Source organism: Hippocampus comes, unplaced genomic scaffold, assembly GCF_001891065.2.
Source record: "Hippocampus comes isolate QL1 unplaced genomic scaffold, H_comes_QL1_v1.1 scaffold512, whole genome shotgun sequence".
NCBI classification, from domain to species: Eukaryota; Metazoa; Chordata; class Actinopteri; order Syngnathiformes; family Syngnathidae; genus Hippocampus; species Hippocampus comes.
This window is the reverse complement of record NW_017805626.1, coordinates 93,227-110,126: the sequence shown is the minus strand read 5'-3', so window position 1 is coordinate 110,126 and position 16,900 is coordinate 93,227. Positions and strand designations below refer to the sequence as shown.

The following is a 16,900-nucleotide window of genomic DNA, read 5'->3' as shown; positions in this document are numbered from 1 at the left end:
TGTGTGTGTGTGTGTGTGTGTGTGTGTGTGTGTGTGTGTGTGTGTGTGTGTGTGTGTGTGTGTAAGATCAACCAATAATCAGCAACATTTTGGGTATTCTATATTTTGGGTCATGCGACCCTTGTGAGGATAAAGCGGATCAGAAAATGGAAGAATGGATGGATATATCTTGGGTGTTAAGGTGAATTTTTTAAAAAGACATTTCAATTCTCGGTGTTAAAGTAGTGTTGAAAAAGACAGGAGAGACCTAACAATGGTATTGCCTCCAGGTTCTCTCAGGACCTCTCAGTCCATTGACTTCAACCACAGCGGTGAGATAGAGACGAATTAAAGGGATGACTTATTGTTTGCTAATTCAACTTTGGCTTCAGTCCATCTCATTTTAGCTGCAAACACTTTTCTATGGCTCTCACGCTTGTAACTGAGCGGACCTGCTCCACACACTCTTTGGCTCACTACCGCTTCCTTCTTTTCTGGGTTCTTCAGTCTTACGTCACACATGCCGGTCACGGTGCATTCTGCCGCTCATATGTATTTTTTAAGCATTCCGCTTCTCATTTGTTCCACAAAACATCATTCACATTAGACATATACTAATTAGTTCCGTGAAAAACAGTACACGCCTGACATTTTCATGAATTTATAAAATTTCGTCCGGACATCCAGAGAGGATATAAACAAGCGTAAATGTCCGGGTAAAATAGGAAAATTGGCAACGTAAGTTGGCTGCTGGTGGCTTCACTTCTCGCAGCGGCGAGTAAGGCGGCGTAAGCAGTCCGGTTATTATGTACATGCGATGACGGCATCGCGAACACCTTACGGATATTCTTGGTGAATTTAATTCAACGTGGTTACTGCGTAAATGCGGCACATTACGCAATTTACGTTAATGTTTGGTCGTAGCTTAGGACCAGGTCACAGGAAATGATACAGAGACACGGGTTTCAGAGACACGGGTTTCAAATAAAATATTCTGGATCAACAGGACATGTCACAGGTGATATTGTGCACCCATATGTCTTTATTTAGAGCACCCAACAAAAGCTGTTGGCTTCGCTTAGAATAAACCACTTAGCTAGCTAACTAGCTAGTATACAGCAGTAGTTGTTTTAAAAAGTGCTCTATAAATACAGTTGAGTTGAGTTGAGGTTGTGAAAGACAAGCCATCAGAGGATCCCAAAACATGGCTTCAGTGAGCACTGAAGGGCAAAACCCAACAGGTACCTTCATTTGTAAAAGGAGAGACAAAAAATATTTTGCATGCCAACTCATCCGTTAACCTTGCTAAATTGTTGCCCAGGGCATACGAAAAAAATGGCCATCAGGTGACAGTGGTGCAAAGGTCCACCAGGATCATGCCGCAGAAGTAGTAGATGGGCGTATGTGGATTGTGGATTACTGGATTGGAACATTAGCAACTAGCAACGATCGAGAAAAGGAAACAACTAACACTTGAGGATTATTTTTTTCGGTATAAAAGCGTCCTCGAAACAAAACAACAAAGGAGATGGTGTTTGTGTGGAAGAGAAGATGACGCTTCGGTCACGTAATCGAAAGCAGCACCCGTCAAACGACGGCCTGCGCAAACATCGCGTGCTACACGCGGCCCGCATAGCTCACGCCGAGTTTCGAGTTCATCTGATGAAGATGAACATGCTCCACGTCCCAGACCAAAGCTTGGCAGAGCATTTTGTGCCAGCGATGACGGCAAAGAGGCTGCATGTGGCCGACGCCGGGCACACGTCAGCGATTCACCGGAATCGTCTCGTAATGGCGACGGCGAAGATGATGAATTGTAGAGCGATTTGGATCCGGATCTGTCGGACGAATAAGTGCCTTCGGACATAACGGAAAGCAGCTGAGAGTCCTCGCCAGAGCCGCTGGAACGAGGAGGTAACTGCTGACGAGTTTGCAACTTCCCATTCAAAACTTCATCACTTCTTATGCCTCATCAGTTAGTTTTATGCACCGCTCCATTCCCCTCTACAGTATAAGGGTGCCAGTAACACTAATCATTTATGTATGGTTGATGCGTCTCGTAGATGTGGATGAAAATATGTGCCGTATATGTGCTGACTTGCGTGTCGCCATAGATTGAAAACAAACAAACAAAAAAAACAGGACACATTTGGTCCGCTCAGCTCTGCAAAAACCACTAGTGTTAAATTCATATTCCATTTCATTTCAAATTGGATGCTAAGCAATGTGGAATCAATGGTGTAAATAGCAGTGTGTGAACATGTATACGTGTGTGAGAGATGTTGAAATGTAAGTGTATAGCAACAATAAAAAAATAGACAAATAAAAGTGTGGTAATTGTACATACTTCTATAAATTACAGATCGTCCAACCAGAAGCCAAAAGATGACGACTCCTTGCTTTGGTGGTGGAAAGAAAGGTAAATAAAAGTATTCCACCTCACTCTGCAGCAATATATATTTGCAACTTTTTATGTTTCTATAATTTATAGGTCGTGCATCTGGACGTGGTGGGGATGAATCAATGTGGCGACAAACTGGATGGAAGCCATAAACCATTCTCTTCACAGCTGCACTTTCGTTCATTCAATTTGCACGTTTGTTCATAGTTCAATAGTTTTGTTATGTGCAAATAAATTATTTTGTGATAAAGACATTTTTTGTAATGTTGTTTTGTCGGAGGAACACCTTATTGAGGTATTTGAGCTGTCACAAAATCAAAAAATAGTGTGAAACTTGAAATGATGCTTGAAATGCATGCTTTTACAAAAAGCTCATTTTCTCTGGATTTCTGAAGAAAATCTTAGCAATTTTCTAATGCTGATTGCCAACGAACGGAGAAAGATAGAAACAAACTTTTTTTTCTGCTGAAAGAAGAGAGACTAACCTTTCTTTTGACAGGTTGCATGTTTATATAGCCGTAGAACAGAAAATTCTGTGGACCTTGCAAATCAGTCAAAATTCAGTAAAATGTGAGGGATTGAGGGGGTTGCTCCAGTGAAAAACGATGGTATTCAGTGAGTTAAACAAATTCAATTCTGGGTGTTAAAGTGAGTGTAAAAAACACAGGAGAGACCTAACAATGATATTGCCCCTAGGTTGTGAAAGACAATCCATCAGATGATCCGAAAACATGGCGACAGTGAGCACTGAAGGACAAAACCCAACAGGTACATTCATTTGTAAAAGTAGAGACTAGAAAATATTTTGCATGCCAACTCATCCGTTAACCTTGCTAAATTGTTGCCCAGGGAAGACGAATGCGCCAGTCGATATCAGCTCGAACCGGTGTAAAGAAATGTATTGCCTAGTGCAGGGGTCGGCAACCCAAAATGTTCAAAGAGCCATATAGGACAAAAAAAAAACAAAAAACAAATATGTCAGGAGCCGCAAAAAAATAAAAGCCTTCTATAAAATTTACAATGAAGGAAACACATGCCGTATGTATGTAGGAGACTGGACTGTCTCAGAATTGTTTGTTATTCATTCCTTTGTTGTGTGTTCACAAACGCGCCCATAGAATTTATTTTGTAATTTCCTCGCTTGATTTTTTGTTTTGGTGCATTATTTTCGCTTTTCTTAGTGTCAGTGAAGTGATCATTAATTTCCGTTTTTCTGAGGCTGTCTTTGAACGCCTCTCGAGTGAACGAGGAAAGAAGGCACGGAGTCGGACGCAGAAGTGTCTGTGTTTGTCGAGACTGTGAAAAGCATAAATCAAGTGTACGTTTAAAAAAAACCAACACCACAGTTCTCCCTTTTCGGAGCTGAAACATTAATCTATATCTATTTGAGCTATATTAGCCTACTATCAAAATCTTTTTCCATTTTCAAACATTTTTTATAAAGCTCCAGGGAGCCACGAGATGTCGCCAAAGAGCCGCATGCGGCTCTGGAGCCGCGTGTTGCCGACCTCCGGCCTAGCGCAAAGTCCCGATGATGCACAACAGTTTCGCTACCGCCCTTCTGATAATTTAAATATGTTGTGAGTCTTTTGTGTCTTTGCACTTGTGATCTGCTACAGCCGTTGTCTGTAATTCATTGGTGCCCGGAATATTCTGTAAATAAAAGCTTCGAAGAAACTGTTCATCGTCTCCAGCCTGTATTCGGATAACCAACATTCTCACTACCCGAAATTAAACAAGTTCAATTTTAGGTGTTAAAGTGAGTGTAAAAAACACGGGAGAGACCTAACAATGATATTGCCTCCAGGTTGTGAAAGACAAGCCATCAAAGGATCCCACAACATGGCTGCAATGAGCACTGAAGGACAAAACCCAACAGGTACATTCATTTGTAAAAGTAGAGACAAAAAATATTTTGCATGCCAACTCATCCGTTAACCTTGCTAAATTGTTGCCCAGGGCATACGAATGCGCCAGTCGATACCAGCTCGAACCGGTGTAAAGAGAAATGTATTGCCGAATGCAGGGGTCGGCAACCCAAAATGTTCAAAGAGCCATATAGGACAAAAAAAACAAAAAACAAACATGTCAGGAGCCGCAAAAAAAATAAAAGCCTTCTATAAAACTTATAATGAAGGAAACACATGCCGTATGTAAGTAGGAGACTGGACTGTCTCAGAATTGTTTGTTATTCGTTCCTTTGTTGTGTGTTCACAAACGCGCCCATAGAATTTATTTTGTAATTTCCTCGCTTGATTTTTTGTTTTGGTGCATTATTTTCGCTTTTCTTAGTGTCAGTGAAGTGATCATTAATTTCCGTTTTTCTGAGGCTGTCTTTGAACGCCTCTCGAGTCGAACGACAAGAGACAAGGCACGGAGTCGGAAGCAGACGTGTCTGTCTTTGTCGAGACTGTTCAAAGCATTAATAAAGTGTACGTTTTAAAAAACCAACACCACAGCTCTCCTTTTTCGGAGCTGCAACATGTATTTATATCTATTTGAGCTATACTATATTAGCCAACTATCAAAATCTTTTTCCATTTTCAAACATTTTTTATAAAGCTCCAGGGAGCCACTAGATGTCGCCAAAGAGCCGCATGCGGCTCTGGAGCTGCATGTTGCCGACCCCCGGCCTAGCGCAAAGTTCCGATGATGCACAACAGTTTCGCTCCCGCCCTTCTGATAATATAAATATGTTGTGAGTCTTTTGTGTCTTTGCACTTGTGATCTGCTACAGTCGTTGTCTGTAACTCATTGGTGCCCGGAATATTCTGTAAATAAAAGCTTCGTCTCCAGCCTGTATTCGGATAACCAACATTCTCACTTCCCGAAAATAAACAAATTCAATCCTGGGTGTTAAAGTGAGTGTTAAAAAAAACACAGGAGAGACCTAACAATGATATTGCCTCCAGGTTGTGAAAGACAAGCCATCAGAGGATCCCACGACATGGCTGCAGTGAGCACTGAAGGACAAAACTCAACAGGTACATTCATTTTTAAAAGTAGAGACAAGAAAATATTTTACATGTCTAGTTATGAGAAGAGGGCAATAGGGCTTTGGGGTGAACTCAATTTGGGTGCAGTTGGAAAAAAAAATCATGTCCAACCTGCCGATGGAGTTTGGAAAGAGGGATGGAGCAAAGTTTCTTGACTCTCAAGCCAAACTCAAAACGTTTCATACCTACATACCTTAACTTTTCTTTACATATAATGCCTGAACGCAGAACTCGCACACAAAAAAGTTCCCTGTCGAATAATGCTTTGTTTTAAAATGAAAAAGAAAAAAGGAAAAATCCTTGCTTGCTGTAACACTCGGTCAGCCATTCCTCAATTCGGCTTTCTACCATCCACGCTTCAGTGTCAACTTTCACGACAATGTCTTTCGGGAGGTTTTCTTTTGGCATATGTAACCAGGTGAACAATACTGAGTGTACTATGACTTGTCGTGAATGCAGCCTCCTTTAATAAATGGAGCACTGTTACTTTAAAAGGAGCGTTTGATAATCTCGTGGGAAATCTCGTGAGACTTGGACCAGGAAGTGAAGTGAGACGAATGCTGAGCTGTGCTTATTCAGATCTGATGTACAGTGAAACTCCTCAACCACGAAATCATGTTCGCAGCAAGAAATTTTTCACAAGGAGTTTTTCACTGTCGCAAATTTGATCTCAAATGTAAACACACACACACACACATATACGCACACACATACGCACACACACAAACGTATGTGTACACGCACACACAAACGTATGTGTACTGTTTATTTTTATTCCAATCGTGCTTAAGTATGAGCATACACTTATTTGACACTTCCTATAGTCAGCGTAGAAAGAAAAAAAGGGAAGGAAATTGCGAAATTTACGATCAACATTCACTTTCACTTCGATCAATTTCTTGGATAATGTCTTTTATTTTGCTTCCTCTGTCTTTCATTTTGATCACTTTTAACCTCTCTCCCAGCGTCAGAGCTCTTCTTGTCTTAGCTGCTTGATATCCAAGGGTCTGTTTTGTAGCCATTTTTGCAATGCAACGTTCTTGCTGCGTCTGAAACTAACAATAACAAATACTTCCCGGACTACTGCGCATGTGTAAACCAGTGTGGTGGTTGCTGTTGCCGTTTCCGAACGAAGCAGTAGAGGTTGCTGTTGGATTAGACTTCGTTGTAGTGAGTCTCGTCGCGAGTCAAGAGCAGAGAAAAAGATTTCGTACAACACAACAGGGTTTTTTTTTCATTGTATGGTGGGAGGGCAGGAAAGTGGGAATGGTGTTCATGCATGAAGATTTTTTCACACTAGGGGGTTATTTTCACCCATGTAGGTTTCGTTGTGGAGGAGTTTCCCTGTATCTGCAGTCAGCGGTGTAACCCGGCTGATATTAAGAGTAAAATATTGTTGTTTGGGAGTTTGAACGGTGTCGAATGGTGGGTCTTGTGAACAACCGTAAAGCAGGGGAGATTAGTTGTTTTCCGCATGTTTACACATACAACATGCCCGAAAGTGCTCACAAGCTACTACTGTTGTCTATTTTTGTAGACTTTTCTATTTGTTAGTCCAATTTGACATATCTCAGTCTTTTATTTCATGAATGCTGAGCATTTTCTATTTTCAGTCGTGAATAAAGCCTTCTTAAAAATGATTTGATGTTTGGTCAAGTCTCTCAAAGAACTGGCCACACAGCTTTCAGATTGCAGTCCAGCTCAAAATAGGTGTAATGCGCCCTCTCGTGGCCAGTTCTGTTCACTGTGACACATGACAGCGTTACTGTTACCTTTTCTGCTCGTGCGCTCCCTGGTGGCCGTTAGAAAAATATTTAAACAGGCCGCATCATGAAAGAAGTGGGAGGGTTGAAAGCCTGTGACAAAATTAGCATTTTACAGTCCAGAAATTACGGTACTTTTTTTTTTTAACTTTCTTGACAACTTTAAAAACACAAGGAGACAGACACACAGTACATGGTGTCATAAAAACAATGTGGGACAATATGATTCTGCTGGACCAAGAGGTGTACAATACAGCCAGCTTCCAATAGTGGCCAAAACAGAGCAAAAGGAAGCGAGGAAGTACCATATTGGCCTGAATCTAAGACGGTGCGTTTTGCTTTGAAATAAGACTGAAAAAGTGGGGGTCATCTTATTTTCGGGTTCTTGACATTATACCCATTCACGACGCGAGATGTCGCTGGTAAAGCTCTATGTACAGTGTGTGACGATGTCATTCTTTACCAGAGGCGATTGCTCTAAGACTGCAAGGGAAGCTCAGCTTCCCCTAAAATGTCCAAAAGTAAGCGATCAAATACATGTGTATACATACAATTGTGTACACATGTCATTGACCCTTGGCCACAATGCATAGCAGGATTTTGGTTGAGGTCAGCCATTTTAAACTTTGAATGAAATCTTTTTGGTGCTTTCTGAGTTAAAATTAGTGATGGACAAATGACACCTCATGAAGCTGTGGCACATTCTCTCAATTGCGTCGACACGGCGTGTCGCTTAATAGTGACATCTGGTGGATTTAAAATAATCATTGCAGGCTGCCTGGATGGAGTGAAGTGCGTTACTTCACTGGACAGTGAACTCCAAATGATTAATTGAAGTGCTTACTGGATGAAACAAAGAAGGATCCTATTCCAATTCATTTGAATGCAACTAAAAGGACTAATACGGTGCTCCACATGTATCATTAACAACAAATATTTTGTTGCAAGGAAGTACAGTATAAGTGAAAATGTGAAATTAAAATTTAAGTTTTGTGCAAATTATTTACAATCTTGGAGTGCTTTTGGACATTGGAGTGCTGTTATGACGTTTACGTGCAGTTCCCACCCATCAGTGTGTGGTGGCAAATAAGTAGGACTGTGAGAATTTCAGCCGATACAGTCATATTTAGTTGAGCATTCACATGAGCATTGATGTCAACGTGCTGCGCGTACTTGTCTTTCCATTGCAGCCCATCTGGCTCCTTCTCCTTACTGCACTTGTGTTGCTTGAGGCATTCACTAAGCAGGTCATCCTTGAGGGCCATCATCATGATGTATTCTTGGAGGCCTGTTGTTTCCTCCTGGATAGTGTCCTGGATGCTCACTCGTCCTCGGCCTCGCTCTTTCCTTCCATTTGAGAAGCTTTCTTGTCTTGGTATCAGTGGGTTGCATCTCTTCCAGTGGCCAGGGTATATGATTACTGGCAAGGCATAGGTGTTCAGGGCCTGGATCTTAGTCTTACTGTTGAGGTGACTGGTGAGGATCTGCCTCACCCGCATTAGGTATTTGGCCGTGGCCGCCCTCTGAGCTACTTCTTCATGAATGCAATTTGCCTGTGGAATTCCAAGGTACTTGTTGCTATCCTGCACATACGCTGGCTGCTTTCAGGTAGTTCAATCCCTTCAGTTGTGATTATTTTCCCTCACTTAGATATCATTCGGCCACACTTATCTAGTCCGAATGACATTCCGATGTCATTGCTGTATGTCCTTCTGAGGTGAATCATTGAGTCAATGTCACGTTCGTTCTTAACATACAGCTTGATGTAATCCATGCTGATCGTTTTTCCACTTTTGAACCGGTACGCGAAATCACTCTTGGTTATGATTTTACTGAGTGGGTTCAGGCCAGAGGCGATTGCTCTAAGACTGCAAGGGAAGCTCAGCTTCCCCTAAAATGTCAAAAAATAAGTGATCATATATATGTGTGTACATATAATTGTGTTTACATGTCATTGACTAAATATGCACTAAACACGCTCAACTTTTGTTCCGAATCAGCTTCTTAAGACTGGTTACGATGCGACTCTCTTCTCACACATTTTTTCTGCAGCTTCATTGTGCTTTAAACCGTGTGGACGCTGAGCGTCTACAGCGCGGACGCTGGGTGTCTAGAGAGTTCAATGTAGGTTGTCCCAATACATTGAAACAAGACGAGTCATTGGATAAATGCTGGTTTTGTCCCGCCCATTGGACGATCAGCGTCTCTGGGAGTCTATGGACAGGGGGCGTTTATAGGCTGGCCGGGAAGCTCAGCTTTTCTGCATGATGATTGGATGATCTGTCTGAGGCTGAATCTCTTTTTGATTGACAGTGAAATGAGCCAATCACCGATCTTTTGGTGTAGGCATCGTGGGAGCATTTTTCAATTCTTATTCTGTTCTGAGTTGAACTGGAGACTTCTTCTAATCATCTGAGCGACACTCTTTGTTGAAAACGACTAGTGACAACTTAATCTTTAATTTCTGGTGGGTTTTATTATTGGATGATCTGTCTGAGGCTGAATCTCTTTTTGATTGACAGCGAAATGAGCCAATCACCGACCGATCTTATGGTGAAGGCATCCTTTTCATTTTTTTTGAAAAGGAATGGAGAGTAGAATTCACGTATAAATAAACCGACACATTTTATGATGTAGGCCAAAATTGAGCTTCCCCTCCTTGATAGACCAGCATCCGTCATTGTTCTATACGGATCGAGAGGATGGAAAGCTTTTCAGAGTCACGCAACCTCGGTGAAATGCCGAAAACAGACATTTCTTCTCAAAAGTAACTACTCGATCTCAAGTGCGGATGAATTGGACAGGGAGCAGAAGAAAGCAAGGCTGGAGCATGTGAAAAAAACAGGAGGAGTTGGCTAAAAAGAGAGAAAAAGACAGAGAGGACCAACAAGCTTTTAGCTCTTGCTAAAAAGCTTAAAATGAAGAGAAAATAAACATTCGACATCATGAAACTGTACATAGGTGTATATACTGTAAATAGACACCCACTTTATAGGATAAAATGCATTCATAACCCATATATAGTCAACAGTTTGGGACTACACTATCACCGTATGAGATAAGAATCAACAGCTTTTCATTACATTTACACAACATTTTATGAATACCAGTAATGAACAAATCTTAAATATTGCAGGGAATGGGTTTCCTTTTTTAGTTTTGATTTTGAGCAGCAAATTTGAAGTTACATATTGGTGCTCACCAGGAATCACTTTGGAGAAAATTTTAGACTTTTAATGGCGCCTTATAGGTGTGAAAATACGGTACTTTAGTATCAAGTGCCGATTTTGTAAACAAATAGGGAATGGTATTTCAACAAAAATTTTGTTGATAAAATTAATGGTTTTAAGGCTTTAAAATCTCTAAAACCCATTCGCTTCCGGGGGCTTTACCCCCTGGGCCCCCATCCTGCAGCCCCCAGCCCCCCAGCTGATTTTCAGATTTTTTCATCACTCCTCACTCTCATCCCCGAGTGCTTGGGTGAGTCCACTTTTCCAGACATCTGTCTGGAACCGCATTAAATTGGAGCGTGTTCAAATTTGCACAGCAAAATAGCAGGCAAATTGATAAATCTCTGGACTCTGGAGAGAAAATCGAGTCGCTAAACAGTACCAGAAACCGGAAAAGAATTCCTTTACACTACGCCTATCCATCAGCCAGAAGGACGCTGGAATTTTTTGTTGTGGTAAACCCACCCTTGTTAACTTTTGTTTCACTGAATTGTCTGAGATGAGGAAATCACCAGTGCATCCTTCTACTTAAATGTCCTACGTTCATGATATGACATACCTGTAGCGTGAGTATCGGTACATTTTCCATAAAATTCACCTGAAAGCCAAATATCCCAAACTTTTTGTGAGTCGTTGTATATTGCAGGAACTATATCTAAAGCTTGGAGCAATGATGGGCACAGTACACAGCAAGCATGCAATTAGCATAATTCAGTTAAGATGTTACAATTTATAGAAGTATCCAGTGAAACACCCCACCCGACTCTCGGGGCATGCAGGGTTTTGTGCGCTTGTAGCTTTGCAAGCACATTGACATGTTGGCTTAACTCAGGGGTCGGCAACCCAACATGTTGAAAGAGCCATCTTGGGCAAAAAACCCAAAACACAAATATGTCTGGAGCTGCAAAAAAATAAAAGCCTTCTATAAAACTTACAATGAAGGAAACACATGCTGTATGTAAGTAGGAGACTGGACTGTCTCAGAATTGTTTGTTATTCATTCCTTTGTTGTGTGTTCACAAACGCCCCCATAGAATTTATTTTGCGATTTCCTCGCTTGATATGCTGTTTTGGTGCATTATTTTCGCTTCTCTTCGTGTCATTGAAGTCATGATTAATTTCCGTTTTTCAGAGGCTGTCGTTGAACGCCTCTCGAGTCGAACGAGAGGAGAGAAGGCACGGAGTCGGACGCTGACGTGTCTTTGTTTGTCGAGACTGTTAAAAGCTTAAATTACGTGTACGTTTTAAAAAACCAACACTACAGCTCTCCTTTTTTTCAGAGCTGCAACATGCATCTACGATATATCTATATTAGCTGTATCAGCCAACAATCAAAATGAACGTTTGCTACAATTACACTATGAGCCTTCATGCTAAAAAAAAATTTCCGTGCAGTACATTCTGTAGAGCAGGGGTGCCCAACCTTTTTTGACCGAAGATCTAATTTTCGTTCAACCAACCGACCGCGATCGTCCCACGCATACACAACACACTTACAGACCTACCTACCTTCGTCGAGATCTGACGCGGAGGCATGGGACGCACTTTTGCAGCGTTTTTGACTATCGTAGCTCACGTGAACCATTCTAAAAATGCTTTTCACGGCCCTCCAGATTCTCTTTGCCAGTACCCTCTGTGAATTGTGTATGAAACGCCATTTTTTAAATGTATTTTTTGTTTTTGTTTTTTTTGCAATAGCCACCTGCCTTGCATCCCGCCCTGCTAATAGAAACGTGTGTCAAAGGCTATGACGCAAATCTTCATTGACAGAAACGTTGAAATGGAATATTTATTCTACACATTTTACAGCATTGGGAAACGTTAAGAATGTGTGTGTCATGTTTTTACTCCTACAGAACCCATATTTAAAACAAAAAAATTAATTTCCCTCCCACATCTTTTTCCATTTTCAAACATTTTTTATAAAGCTCCAGGGAGCCACTAGCTGGCACAAAAGAGCCGCATGCGGCTCTGGAAGCTGTTTCCGACGCCCGGTTTAACTTCTTGATATGGTTCTGAGAGAGATGCAAATACATTCACCATTTCAAGTTCAGACACAATCCAATGACAACACAGATGTGTGTTTTAAATTGTTCATGAAATCAGAGTAATAGGAGATTTCGAAACACGGCAACACAAAAAAAGTGGGTTGACTACAAAAAGTACACTACCATCTATCCTGACTGGCACATTCCCCCAGACGCCACACTGGAAGCATCAGACTATTGGAAGTATGTCCTGGTACGCTACAATGAACAATTTGCGAAAGAGTTTGATGCAAAGCCGGCAAATGTCCCACAGGCTTGGAAGGAAATCACAAAGGAGAAAGCGCTGAAGGGTTTGAGAGAAACTTTCGGCATTAAAGAAGATTGCAGTCTGTAAAAGTGTGCGGTAAAAAATGATATGCAGTGTGCCCGTGTGGGGAAGACAAAAGAAGAGAAGAGTTCAAAATCCGACATAATTTTGCTTGTTGAAAATAAACACTGTCAAAAAAGAATTTCAGCGTGTCATGAAATATTATTCGCATATCTATGGCGTTCCACATTGCGCGTTAGGATTAAGCTAGCGAACTTCCATAAGACAAAAGTCACGTGGTCTGCTGGAAGGAGTGACATTTCCAGTCACTTTTACTTTCTTCCATCCATAGAAACCAGCCAACAGTACATCAACTGTTCCGCATACTGACCTACTCATGATGTTTGTACAAGTTTGTGTTAAGTGTGTGTTTATATCTGTTTACCACTATAATTGCATAGTACTGCAGGAAAACAGAGCCATCCGTCGTTACCACACAGACACACACCTAAGAGGAGAAAAGAACAGATGGTTTCTTCGACAGACACATTTGTTTGTGCATAAAGTTTCATTGTCTTGTGTTATGTTCTTTGTAGAATTTAAATCTGATCTTGAGATTTTGAACGACAAGAAAATGTCCAAACGTTCAACAGTACATGCACTTTTCTCACAAAACACCTTGCAGGTCCATATTCCTGTACTTCATTTGTCTTCCTAAGCTGGAGTGAATCTGTAGCTGAATATGTGAGGCCTGCTTTGTCCATGAACAAACCAACTTAATCACACGACATCTGGCACAGGATCGGGAGTATCAATGATCAAGAGCAGAGCTCGGCAAATTACGGCCTGGGGGCCGGATCCGTTGGTCTTTTTAATCCGGCCCGCCAAAGGTTGGTACAGTACACAATTAAGGTTCGATGTCAATGATTGCATTCATTTCATTTGGACTTGAAATGACAGGCATTTCAACGCAAGGTGGTGCAGTTACTTGAAGTTGCAGAGCACAGGGAGGGAGGGGGAGACGATATGGAAGCTCGCAGTAGTCGCGCTAACTCAAGTAATTCCGCTCGATACGACGAGCTGCTCGCTCAAGTAATTCCGCTCGATACGATGGAATAAGTGTGTCCGCGCCGCTATTTTCAATCATTGGATCCAAAACGACGACATGCAAGTGACTCTTTATTGCAGTGAGTTTTACTGGAATTGTGAACATTTTTACGTCCTTTTGATCATGGCATCCAAACGAAGAGGAACAGTAATGGCCGCGGAAGAGAAAGTGAAGTGTATCTAATTAAATGAAGCGGGTTACAAAGTACGAAACATTCAGGAGACGCTTGGAGTCTGAAAGACTCAAATCTACGAGACATTGAAAAACAAGGAAGCGATTCTTGCTCAGTCCGATTCTGGCTATTTCCATGCTCAGACTGAATTACTTGCGGCTCAACAGACAGTCGAGTAAATGAACATTTCCTGGAATGGTTTGACTGTTATCATGCTAAAAACTTTCCGCAAATTGGACCACGAATAAGAGCGCAATCGAGTTCCATAGCGCTATGGGCATCAAAGACTTCGAAGCGCCCCGTGGCTGGGTTCAAAAGTTCGTTGCGCGACATCAGCTGAGCAACGCTGTCTTGTGTGGTGATCGAGGGGAGGTCGAGTTCGAGACAGTGAGGGAGTGGAAAGAAAGTCGCCAACCAGCTCTTGTACTTGTCTCATTTTGTTGCAAATAGTCCTAACTTTGTTATATTTTGTCATATACCTGTACTGTATACTGCAGTTTTTGGGCAATATGTTGTTGCACTTTGTTGGTTGTGTCGTCACATATGTTCTTAACATACTTGGACGTTCATCCAGGACATACACCACAGTTGTTTCACTGTTCTCCTGAAAAAAAAAGTATGGGAATACTTTAATGCTTTTGTTCTGTTGATGTTTGGTATGGACTTCAACATATACAGTTTTTTATATGTGCGGTATCTTGTGCTGACCCGGTCCACCTGTCAAATTTAGAAATCAATGTGGCCCCCGAGCCAAAAAGTTTGCCCACCCCTGGGCTAGATTGAACTCTACTGAACAAGAAAAAAAACAAAACACTAAAACATGCTTGCTTGTATTTTTTCTACATTGTTTGGCAGTTGGGACAAAAAATGTGAGTTTTGTTACATTATTACTGGCATCCAAAGACATTGTGCTACCTTCATGGGAAAGTTAAAATCAGAAAGCGTTGTAGTGTTCATCTTACTGAAAAAGAGTTACCAATGTTGCACAATTACAATTGTTTTGCATAATTTCACTGAAGAAATCTTTTTTCTGTAAAATAACTGCACTTTCATTATCTAGCAATAATATATACTCTTACCAGCTTCTGTTTAACAATGTCATTAACTTATTTCAACGTAGAAATATAATTTAAATCAGGATTAGATTTCAAATTTTTGGCCCGGCCCTCCACAATATTTTCTGCTTCTCATTTGGCCCCCCTGGGAAAATAATTCCCCACTCCTGATCAAGAGGCTTAAACTAAGAGGTAAATGTACACTTTCTCAGCAATTGGTATTAATTGTTTTTAAACATCATGTTTGGCGTCTGAAAAGTTTTTTTTTTTTTCAAGTGACAAAAATACTGCAAATATGCTACACCCACCAACAGCATTCCCAACTTTGGTAGAAGAATCTAAAACCGTGTGGAGAGGGAGAAGTACTGTTCAATTATGCGATCAATAAATGCAATTCGGGGCGGCACGGTTGGGGACGGGTTAGAACGTCGGCGGAGGTGCAGGATTTGGTTCCAACTCCGGCCTTCCTCTGTGAAGTTTGCATGTTCTCCCCATGCATGCGTGAGTTTTCTCCGGGTACAGTTGCACATAGTTCCATTGAGGAACACAGTGACATGAAAACGAAAACAATCTGTTGTCCTTCACATCAACTTACTTGCCTCATGGTCCAGAAAAACATATGTACTGGTACTGAAAACATCTCCTGCAACTATATTGCATCAAGCCATGATGCAATATAGTTGCTGGGGGTGTTTTCAGTACCAGTCCAAAAGGAATCAATACACATTGTCATACTAATGTAACCCAGGCTTGTTCAGACTGTTATTTCATTGTTATTCTTCTGTTAAGGTGATATTTATTTGTGATAGTGCAGTTTCCGATGGACCATGAACGCACCGCAGCACTCAGAGCGATGACTTTTGTTCACGAGCGAGAGAGAACTTTCGAGCACAGGGGTCGCTAACCCGGTGCTCGCGGGCACCGCGTCGCCCGCAGTGACCATATCAGTCGCCCGCAGGCCAGTTCTAAAAATAGACCTAATCACGAACTATCACTGTCTAAAATTTGATTAAATTGTGTTGCCATTCTTTTTGAATTGCATTTACAGTGATGTAAATTAAGAACAAAAAGTATAAAAAAAATACCGTATTTTCCGCACTAAAAGACACACTTGATTATGAGGCGCACCTTCAATGAATGGCTATTTTGTAAATTGTTTTTCATACATTGGACGCTTCAAATTATCAGGCGCAATCTACAATGCCTCCACTAGATGGTGCTACGCTCCTTCCATTCAACTCGAGGCGTCCGTTCAACTTGAGAAGCGAGACGTTCATGACCGCCTCTGAAAAATGTATATTAACTATTACTGTCCTTAAATGAAATTACGAAAATTGAAAATAATGCATCAAAACAGAAAATCAAGTGAGGAAATCACAAAATACATTCTATATCCCCCCTACAGAATTTATTTTGTGATTTCCTCGCTTCATTTTCTTTGTGGTTTCATTGAAGTAATAATTAATTTACGTTGGGAGCAGTGGTGCCACTGGGTGATGGCAGAACGTCAGGAGTATCCAAAGTAAGCCAAGGGCGCCGGGGAGGTTTTTGCGCCCCATGTCGAGGGAGGAAAGCCGGTGTAGTGACAGCTGGATAGCATAAGCCAGGGGTCCCCAACCTTTTTTGCCCCACGGACCGGTTTATGTCAAACAATATTTTCAGGGACCGGCATTTAAGGTGTGGCGGAAATAATACAACAAAATAATATGGTATGAGCTGCATGGAAACTGGTGTTTTCGAAATATAATAATAAACACAAGGAGCGTCTAATCTGGCCGCAACACTCTCTCTGATCGCGATGGCAATATTTAATGCCTTCAAAATACGATACAACGCAAATTCAAAGTGCATGACAATGACGACTCACCACAGCCCCGAGCTTGATTTTCTGCAACCAGACG

The 16,900-nt window shown here is 41.4% G+C and overlaps 1 long non-coding RNA gene across 1 annotated transcript in view; it reads left to right on the top strand.

The window, feature by feature from the left end:
- LOC109522707 (uncharacterized) overlaps window positions 1-16,900 on the top strand; it is a 28,922-nt gene that overhangs the window by 456 nt on the left and 11,566 nt on the right. The window contains exon 2 of the long non-coding RNA XR_002169603.1: window positions 5,293-5,364. This is a non-coding gene — a long non-coding RNA (uncharacterized LOC109522707). The remainder of the gene's footprint in view (window positions 1-5,292; window positions 5,365-16,900) is intronic.